General features: G+C 47.4%; 1 long non-coding RNA gene across 1 annotated transcript; it reads right to left on the bottom strand.

Annotated features, from left to right (window-relative positions):
• Positions 1–4,390: 4,390 nt before the first annotated feature.
• Positions 4,391–5,301, bottom strand: LOC123447278. The gene is made up of 2 exons (XR_006631490.1): positions 4,922–5,301; positions 4,391–4,703 (listed from the first exon to the last, which is right to left on the bottom strand). It is a non-coding gene; the product is annotated as an uncharacterized LOC123447278 (long non-coding RNA).
• Between the last annotated feature and the right edge of the window lie 4,929 nt (positions 5,302–10,230).

A 10,230-nucleotide genomic window follows, 5' to 3' on the forward strand; every position in this document is an offset into this window, starting at 1 on the left:
TAGATCGCGTTTCTGCGGAGCTCGGGCGGAGCCCTGCCGAGATCAGATCACCACCAACCTCCGGAGCGCCGTCACGCTGCCGGAGAATTCATCTACCTCTCCGTCTCTCTTGCTGGATCAAGAAGGCCGAGATCATCGTCGAGCTGTACGTGTGCTGAACGCGGAGGTGCCGTCCGTTCGGCACTAGATCGTGGGACGGTTCGTGGGACGGTTCGCGGGGCGGATCGAGGGACGTGAGGACGTTCCACTACATCAACCGCGTTCACTAACGCTTCTGCTATGCGATCTACAAGGATACGTAGATCGGAAATCCCCTCTCGCAGATGAATATCACCATGATAGGTCTTCGTGCGCGTAGAATTTTTTTGTTTCCCATGCCACGTTCCCCAACAAGTTTTCACTGAATGGTGCCTGGCTCATCAGATAGATGGACGTCCATCAACCTTAAAGATATATCCAACTGTTCCATTGGTTTCCTACTACCGACCTTGGAAACTGAATATTGGGCGGTGCAGATTGTAACAATGTAGCAGCATATGCATCCTTATGCAACACAATATTATACAAGGATGGATATTGTGTGGCCAGCCGTGTCTCTTCTAGCCACGTATACTCCTAGAATCTAGTAGAACGACCGTTTCCAATGATGAATTTCTATGGAAGAAGACCGCTTTCACTCTCATCGGCCCCTTCCAGGAAGGTGAATCATTGGGTCTAACAGTGACGTGAGCCAAAGTTTTAAACTACAGGTACTTGTTACGTAATAATTGTATCCACATGCCTTTAGTCTTAACAGAAAGCCTATATAGCCACTTGCTCAGTAAGCATATGTTTTTGACCTTTAAGTTCTCGATGCCTAGCCCTCCCCGGTCCTTGGGTCGGCAAATTATATCCCATTTAGTAAGCCTATATTTCTCTTAATTTCATTGCTATGTTAAAAGAATCATGATCGATAGAAATCTAACCTTTTTCGTACCCCTACATGTATTTCAAAGAAAGATAGGAGGAACATTGGCATGCTCGTGAGTACTCAGTTTATGTGTACCAGCCATTCTTCATAAGACATAAGCTTACCCTTTCAGCAGCTTAATTTTTTCAAATAGATCTTTAATGCACTTTCATTCTTTATTAGAAAATTTGTGATGGTGAATTGGTATATCTAAATAACTAAATGGTAGGTCACCATGTTCACATCAGAACAATTGTCTATAAGCCTATTGTTCATCCTTGGCTCTCCCAAAGCAGTACAGTTCACTTTTGTTAAAATTAATCGTCAAACCCAACAATTGCTCAAGTAAGCATAACACAAGCTTCACATTTCTAGCCTTTGTCATGCCATGTTCCATGAAGATGATCTTATCATCCACGTACTCTAGATGGACACTCCACCATCAACTATAGTATGATCGTTCCATGAAGATGATCGTATCATCCCGCAGCACAAACCACAATGGTGCAGCGAGCAACAGAGCAGTAGAGGCAGGCATACAGCAACAGACGGCACCAGCAACGCAGCAGTCGGCAGCAGCGGCGAAAACTAGAAGCAAAGCAGCAGCAGGGGTGCGGTTGGCCGAGCAGCTAGGGGCGCACGCGAGCGCGGCCAAGGGCGTGTGTAGGCAGAGCAAGCTCTATGGCCAAGCATGGGGGCGGCTAAACGGCGATGAAATCCAAGGGAAAAGGGGAGGTAAGGGGAGAGGATCTCACCTAAGAGCATAAGGCAGCTCGTTGAGAGCTTAGGAGCACATGGGCGATGCGAATTGTGACGGATGCCAGCGACATCAGAGGAGGGATACAATGGATCCCGACTTTGTGGTGATCTCCTGCTCGAGCTGCTCCCCAGAGTCGATGAAGAAGAAACAGACGCAGCTCCCGGCAAGGTCTCATCCGGCAAGGTGGACGATGGCCACGCGGACGGAAGAGGCCATGGCGATGGTGGTTCGGTTCATCGAGGGGGGAGAAATAATCGGCACGAGGGAGGAGAGGGAGTGGCACTAGAGTTCACCAGGGAGCATGAAGGGCTTGTAGGCGACGGTGAGGAGCCCGTGAGATGGCCGACGTGTGGCCACCGCGGCCACGGATGACGCACGGGCGTCCACCGAATTTGGGTGAACAGGGGAAGAAGAATACACGGGGATTTGGTAGGGAAAATATCTCACGGTATTTCTTGGGTCTCTGGCCACTAGTGTAAGCTTCTTCCTCGTCGAAGATGGCCTGAGCCGGAGCCTAAGCCGCTTGCGTCGCCGCGTGCATCGCCTTCTTCGTTGCCTCCTCCGTCGCATGCACTGCCTCCTGCGCCGCCTCCCGTGTTGCTTGCGTCGTCTCCTGCGTTACCCGCGCTTCCTTCATCCGACACCTCGCCATCGCAGCCAACTCAGAGCGAATGGAGTTGAGGATGGCCAGTTGGTCCGACCACAGATCGACCACCATTGGCGCCTCTGTCTCCTGCTCGTGCGGCATCGCCTCCTCCTCCGATGCCTCTGGCTCCTCCTCGGACTCCTCCCCATCTCCTCCCCCTCCTCGAAATCCACCTACGTTTCCATAGGTAGCCCCCCTTCCCTTCGGATTCGACCTAGCTGAAGGAGGAAGAAACAGTGTTGGATCGTGTAATGCCAGCGGCGTGGTGGCATGGCTTACGGGCTCGAAGCGGGAAGTGCTCGGGTGGCGACGGGGAGAGGGAGGAGGCAGATGTGCTAGGTATAGGGGCGCTAGACGGCTTAAATAGCCGGCCCCGACCCCGGAGCGGCACCACGCGACGTTCACACCACGCCGACGGTCGAGGCGTCCGTCAGACCGCCAGGTTTCCTAGCGAGTCCGTGTGAGGCCAAGCCGTTAGTCCGACGCGGTGGGCGTGCCCGGACGCCCCCATATCCGTCCCATTTTTGGGTTGGAAATGGGGGTGCCGGTCAGCCCGAGCGTTTGAGCCCGGTTTGAGAGGCTCGTCTGGGTTGAATTTTTGTGACCAGGCGCCCTGGCCGGGCGTTTGAGGAGGGTTTGAGGGGTTTGGTTGTAGATGTTCTAAGTGCATTAAATAGGTTAGCAACTCAACTCCCCGATGCATATGTGCTTAACTTGTCGTTGCTAAGCTTATTTTATTTAATAATTTATCATCTAAACTCTCTCATGCATTGGTCAGTTGTTTTCATTTAAATGGTTTGTCTAGGTTCACGTGCTTTGGTTCTTTATGGGTCATCAAAATGCTCTCTCTCCTCCTTAGTTGACGGGTCATGTCTTTGTTTTGTTGCTTATATGGTTTGTTTAGCACTTGTCCATCGTGGAGCACAAGGCATGGTTAATAGTATAGCCAACTGCTGGCTATAAGCCATCTTATAGCCTATCTTATAACTAGCTTGTACAATAGTTAGCTATAAAAGAGTACTACTTTTATCATATATGACCCACTTTTCATTCTCACAAAGCACATAGGAGCACGTGCTAGAGCTGGCTCTTCACGAAGAGCCCGTTTCCCTTCTCTCTCATCCAACTCAGCAAAAATATAATACTTTAAACCTTACAGCCTGCTGACTGTACCTTATTGTACTTGCTCTGAGAAGGATCTGACTAACTAACTAAGTTATTCAATTTACCTCCCTCCTCATTATCCGAAGTTGCTCTTGAAGTTACTCCCACCGTGACCAGTCTCAGATCTCTGCAGTTAATTTATTAGCTGGGAGAAAATGGACCGGAATTCAGAAACCCTGGGTTTCAAAATCTTTATTTCCTATGGAAACTTCCACAGGGGCAAGCAGCATGGAGCAGAAGGACCCCAATGACGGAGTGTCCAGCTCCAGCAGCATCTGGTTTCTGCATCTGCTGCTCTACCACCAGCACCAGGCGGCCGGTTCCATCTCTGAGCACAAGGAGGTTGGACACCATGATGATCAACAGTCCGCACTACTAGTGCCCCTCTCTCTTTCTCTCTCCTCTTGTTCTTTCTTTGGTTTAGGGTTTCGAATTGAATGGGAATACAACAAAGTAGGGGAAAAGAGTATACACGGCACGGAGGGAGAGGAGCTGGAGCATTTATTTGCATTTCATCGTGGCACCAGTGCAAGTTGGAAGCTGCTGCCTGCCTAGTTAATACGCTCCACAGTTATTAATACACGAGGAGATCGACCCATCCATCCACCGGACTACTCTATTTGCACGTCTCGTGATGAGCACATAGCGCATTACAGTTGATTCCATTTTCTTTGTGCTCCTACTTCTGAAAATTAAAGGAGAAATGGATATTTTTAAGGGGAGGAAGGAATTAAAGCAGAGGTTTGACAGGAGGAGTACACGTTTTGCAGTATGTAATGGTACATAAATGATTGCAACAGAGATTTGGCCAGCTTTGCATGAAGGCGTGGGGATTACACTCAGGAACGCAGTCTAGGAATACAGTCAGGAGTACTAGTATCATCTTCTTTGAAAGACAAAATGTGCGTGTACAAAACACTGGAGCATGTACGTACGCATGTAACCATGTCTCTCTCTCTCTCACACACACACACACACACTACATCTCCACGTACGTTCAAACTGCAACCATCTGAAGGGAGGGCCTCGAAACTGAACTTCTCTGGGCTGGCATCTTCAGTTCAGGATACTCCACCTCCTTGCCCTCCAGTGGACAGATCATGCATGCACAAGCGTTGGAAGCTTTGATGCACCTTGTGCATTTCTCTGTGCCCTAGTCCAACCCTTCCTGGTAGTTAGCCTGCCTGTAGATCAGTGGAGTAACACCTATTAGTTCATATGGCATGCATGGAATTTGCACAAGATGCACCAGAGCAATAGTTCTATCAACCTAACTCATATACGCATGCAACTCAAATGCCTCACGACCTCATATGCATGCAAAAGTGGATGCTCCAGACTACAGAGGATGAATCAAGCCGCATGCATGCATGCATGCATAGTTCACACACACAAGGCAAACCTGGAGGAGCCACAAGATCCGATGATAAAACCCCTTCGCATTGCATGGATGCTGCACGATGCATGCATGCACTGAACGGACCGATACCTCCATACCTGCAACGTGGGTGATGGCGCGTGTACGCCGGCCGGCGCCATGGCGGAGGAGCTAAGCTAGGTATGGCGACCGCGCGCGGACAAGGGACGAAGTGACGAACACATGCGTGCATGAAAGAGCACTAAGATATTGGCACGGCTCAATCAGAACCGCCGCCGCAGATGGCTCCCTCCGGCGTGGTCTGAGTGAGTCGAGCCAACATCATAGTGACCGTTTCAGCATCCTCCTCTTGTCGGAGTTCCTGGCCATCAACCCGCAAGGAGGAGAGACGGAGGTAGAAGAGAGGGGAGGCGATGGAGTGGAGGGAGGGGGGAGGCGTCCAGCTTTATGCAGCGAGCTCAGCTCCGGTGGCGCGGGTGTGGGTGGGAGGGGCATTCAAGACCCCCGGCTACCAAATGAGTAAAGACAGGCTGCAGCATTAATGGAAACACGGCCCTCTCTCTGTCGTCCCTGCTGTCTCTCTCTCTCTCCCTCTCTCTAGCCTCTAGCACCAAGCATGCATATCGAGCCGAGCAGAGGAGAGGAGGAGGAGTACATCCCCGCTCTCTGCATATGTAGGTGCAACGACATAAATTGAGATTCCCTGCCCTGCGCGCTGCATGTGTGTGGTGTTTTTGTGTGCAACGCCGGGCCAGCAATATGAATTGCTCCTATCGCCTAGAGCGAGAGCGAGAGAGAGAGTAGCAACCATGAATAGGTGGACTGACCTAGCTAGCTGCAGGTCCATGGCCATGGCCATGGCCATGGCGGAGGGAGGAAAGGGCATGGCGTTCGTTTGTTTCTCATTACGTGAGCATTGATGGAGTGCGTGAAAGCTAGCTAGCCATAAGTGCGAGGTTATGGGGGAGACGAAGGAGCGGGAGGCATGCTACCATGTCATCGGGGAGGAGGAATAAATGTGGCACCGGCGTGTTTAATCTCGAGTTCTTCTCCATGGGATTTTTATTTTATTTTCTTTTCTGAGCTGGACGGGGAAGGGAGATCAGGGATGGATGGATGAGGACGAACTGGTGCGTGGTGGGCTTTAATTCGATTGATTGATCTCCCGACTCCCGAGTGACATATCGATGGTTACGGCATTTATTTACCACAGTAGAATGCGTGCGTGCATAGAGGCTAATGATTTGATGCCAACATTTGGCAAAATCAGAAATTACCAACTTTTTGCAACATTTCATGAGATTGACAAGAAAGGTCGGTAACCAACCAATCGCTAGTCACTATTACTCCCTCCGTTCCTAAATATAAGTCTTTGTAGAGGTTTCATTAATGGACTACATACGAATGTATATAGACATATTTAAGAGTATAGATTCATTCATTTTGCTTCGTATGTAGACACCTAGTGAAATATCTTAAAAGACTTATATTTAAATACGGAGGGAGTATTTTACATTTGCTGGATTCTTGTCATGTCAACTTTGTATTAGACTTAGACACTGATGTTTGTATTTTTAAAAATTTATTTTAGTCCTTAGTCATGTGTTTTTTCATGATTTGCTTTTAGTGAAGGGAGACATTTTTATCAACTATGAATGTATGTGACACCTTCGTCAATCTCGGAACGGTGTGTCCGCTTAGTTTCGAAGGCGCTCACTAAAATAAAGTATATGCATGTGTTTATAAAGATGAATACATGTGCATATGTATATCTAAACGTTTGCATCTGAAATAAAATGCACGACAGGATACAGTAGTGTCAGTGTGCCATGTGCTGTTGCATCTACGTGAAGGACACGAGTAAAGATAGGAGATTTCGAAATTGTTGGGCAGATGCATCAAGAGGCGTGGCACGCGCGCGGGTAGCAGCTGGGCGGGCAATTCAAACGATGAATTATTCAGACATGTTCCAGAAGTGGCATGTGGGTTTGATCGCCGTGAATTATGTTGCACGTGCCGTCGCAGAGCGACATAAAGATCGAGGGTCTCGAAAACTGATGGCGAAGAAGTCGATTAGGGTAGACAGAGTCGTATACGTACGTACTGCACGCAACGACCGATGTGCAGGTTGATACGTACCGTATTTAACACACACCGGCGCCGCTGCCTGCCTGCCGCTTTATACGAAAACAGGCAGTACGTACGTACGTACGTACGTACGTACGCGTGCAACCGGTAACTGGCGGGAAGCAACCAATTACAGGCAGCAACAGTGCGCGCAAGCGAGGGAGTGGCACTCATACGTGCGCGTACGTAGAGCTAGCCCCGACCGGCCGCGCCATGCATGCCATGCCATGGCCGTCGTCAACAGCAGCGCGCGCGCACAGTGTGCGTACGTACGTACGTGCCACATGAATGCATGCATGCATGCCACGGTCGAAAGTCGAAATCGTTGCGGCGATGTACTACACTGTTGCGTGTGCGTAGAGACAAAGGCGGGGGCGCTGCGGCTGCCAGGACGGGCCGGCATCACGGCGTGATGGTGGTGAACTGGTGATGGTCCCTCGTTGCGCCCTGGCTGCATGCAGGTGCACGGTGGAGGAGGTCGATGGTGGTGGTTGGGGGGGGGGGGGGGGGGGGAGGCGGGGTCCGTGCTAGAAGATAGCGAGCTGCGGTTGCGGATGCAGGCGGGGGTGGTTTAATGCCGGGAATCTTTGCCCTGCTGCCACCGCCGTAAATGCGTCAGTCGCCCGGTCCATCCATCCATCGACGCGCCCCGCGCGCGTGTGTGCTGTCCGAGTATTTAACAAAAACTACCACAATTCGATCTACCTAAAAAAACTATCACCTTTAAAAAAGTATGCTAACTTTTAGTTGGTCGGTAGTTAGCAACAGATCCGTACGATTCTATTGTATCTGTATCTGATCGCTATCAATCCCATGCTCGCTTGTGCTCATTTTTTTCCTTCTTTCAAAAACAATAATGAATTGTTACTGGTGTTTTCTCGTTTTTCGCTGCATAATATAAAAATAAAATAAAATTTCTTAAAAAAGGATTCGAACCTACGGCTATGCAATAGTTATTGAGCCTAATAACTAACTAAGCCACCTTTTGTTGTTGCTTATTGTAGATAAGGAATGTTATTTGAATCTTTCCTATTTCTGTCATATTAGAAAAAATAAAATAAAAATATCTTGATAACTTCGGCATAACCAGCGTGATAAATATAGTATGAGTAAGATGATAACTATACCGTGATAAGGCTGGTAACTACAATACGAGAAGGTTAAAGCATGGAACAATATGATAATTCAACGCAGAAATTACCGGTCATATGTTCAAAAATATTTTCCATTGGATGAAAGATATCATGGTGTTTAAACGTAAGATATTAAGTTTGTGATGCATAAAATTATCATAAATTTACATGAAAGTTATTAGAGGAGTTATGTTTCAATATATTTTTCCTTGAAGTCAAAGTTAACATGTTGGTTGAACGTAAGTGATGAGGTTCTCGATGCATAAATGACCATGCTATTTACACATAAGTTACCGAGGCATGTTTGAGTAACTTTTTTTATCAACGTGTTGTATGTAAGTTATCGGGTGCCTCGTGCGCAAGTTACCATGATATTTGCACTAGGTTATGAGGGGATATTTCTAGAACTTTGTGCCCGAGGTGAAAAGTTATCGGTATGTTTATATGTAAGTTATCAGGTTAATTGTACGAAAGTTATCATCTTATTTACACAGAAGTTATCGGGGGATATTTCAACAAGTTTCCACCTCGGATGGTCAAAAAAGTGGTGTTTTATTTGAACTTGTGAGGAGACAAATAGTGGGTGAGTTGGCTAGTATGTTAAGATCTTAATATTGAAGTCCTGGGTTCAATTCTCACCTTTAGTATGATTTTATAGGCTATAAAACTACAAGTAGGGAAACTCCTGCCATCAAGATTTGTTTCCAACATCTCTTTCTTCCAAAAGTTATCAGGTCTGTGATGTGTGAGTTATCAAGATATTCACACACAAAATTAGCCGAGGGTATTTCATCAACGTGCCTCCCTCCATCCGATCGCCAAATTTACCAAGACCGAGGTACATAAGTTATCAGGTTAGCGATGTATGAGTTACCGTGATATTCACATAAAAGTTATCGGGGGTATATTTCATCACTTCTCTTCGCCAAAGGTACCAGGACCGGGCTGCATAAGTTATCAGGCCTCCGATGTGTGAGTTACCATGCTATTCACACCAAAGTTATTGGGGGCTATTTCATCAAACCCCACCCCACGCCAAAGTTATCAGGACTTGGTTATATAAGTTATCGGGTATGTGATATGCGAGTCACCCTGATATTCACATAGAAATGACCGGGGAGTATCCCATTTGGTCGCCAAAATTACCATGGTGTCATCAACTCTAGATGATGAGTTGGTAAAATAGTCTACTTCAGTGCGGAAAAGATCGGATATTGCATTAACTTTTGTGCAAACGTAGAAGAGGAGACACGTTAAATAGCCTATTTGATTTCATTTTATCATGAAAACGGTACATAGGTGAGCTGATTGGTTAGTTGAGTTACCTCATGAGAGGTACAAGGATCGAATCATATTGTGTGCACCATTTTTTATATGAATAAAAAAACAAACGTATTATGGTTTTCAGCAGAAGGAAAAAATCGGTCCTAAAACAAACGGGGTTCGTGCTATATTCCACACGATTGGAAGTTAGCAATCTCGTTAAAAAAATATCCAAAGCTATCAATTTTTTCCTAATCCTTTGTTAAAAACTAACAAGTATGAAAAGTGACCGATTCGGTCCGGCTTAAGCAGGTTTATGACTGGTTGGGCCCACTGATCACTATTGATGTGGCAGAGTAGCTAACTTCATTATGTTGACCATTATGACGTGTGGGGGCCGTATGTGAGCCTCAAAAAGTTCCTCGGTTTTTTAGACTTTTCATAAATGTAGTCATTGACTTAAGGATGAACCGCCCATGACCTCCAGGAATGACTAAGGATGAACCGCCCATGTAATTTCCGTTTGCATCTCGGCAAATGGTTGTTGCAGAACCACCTCTGTTCGCCTAGACACGCCGACATCAACGTGGAGCTTGGCAAAACCCACTGGTGGCGCCCGGAGTCTTGCATTAGGGACTGCCTGCTGATTTGTTGTGTTGATTGTTCCGTCTCTCGGCTTCATCTCCCGCACAATGTCTAATTCCTTTTAGTATCTGTGAACAAAAGCATGGGTGGCATGTGGGCTCTGGGAATTACCTTCATGAACCGCTTGCCTTTGTGCCCACCAGATCGCCCACAACGTCATGGAGA

The sequence above is a fragment of the Hordeum vulgare genome, chromosome 4H, assembly GCF_904849725.1.
Source record: "Hordeum vulgare subsp. vulgare chromosome 4H, MorexV3_pseudomolecules_assembly, whole genome shotgun sequence".
Lineage (NCBI taxonomy): Eukaryota > Viridiplantae > Streptophyta > Magnoliopsida > Poales > Poaceae > Hordeum > Hordeum vulgare.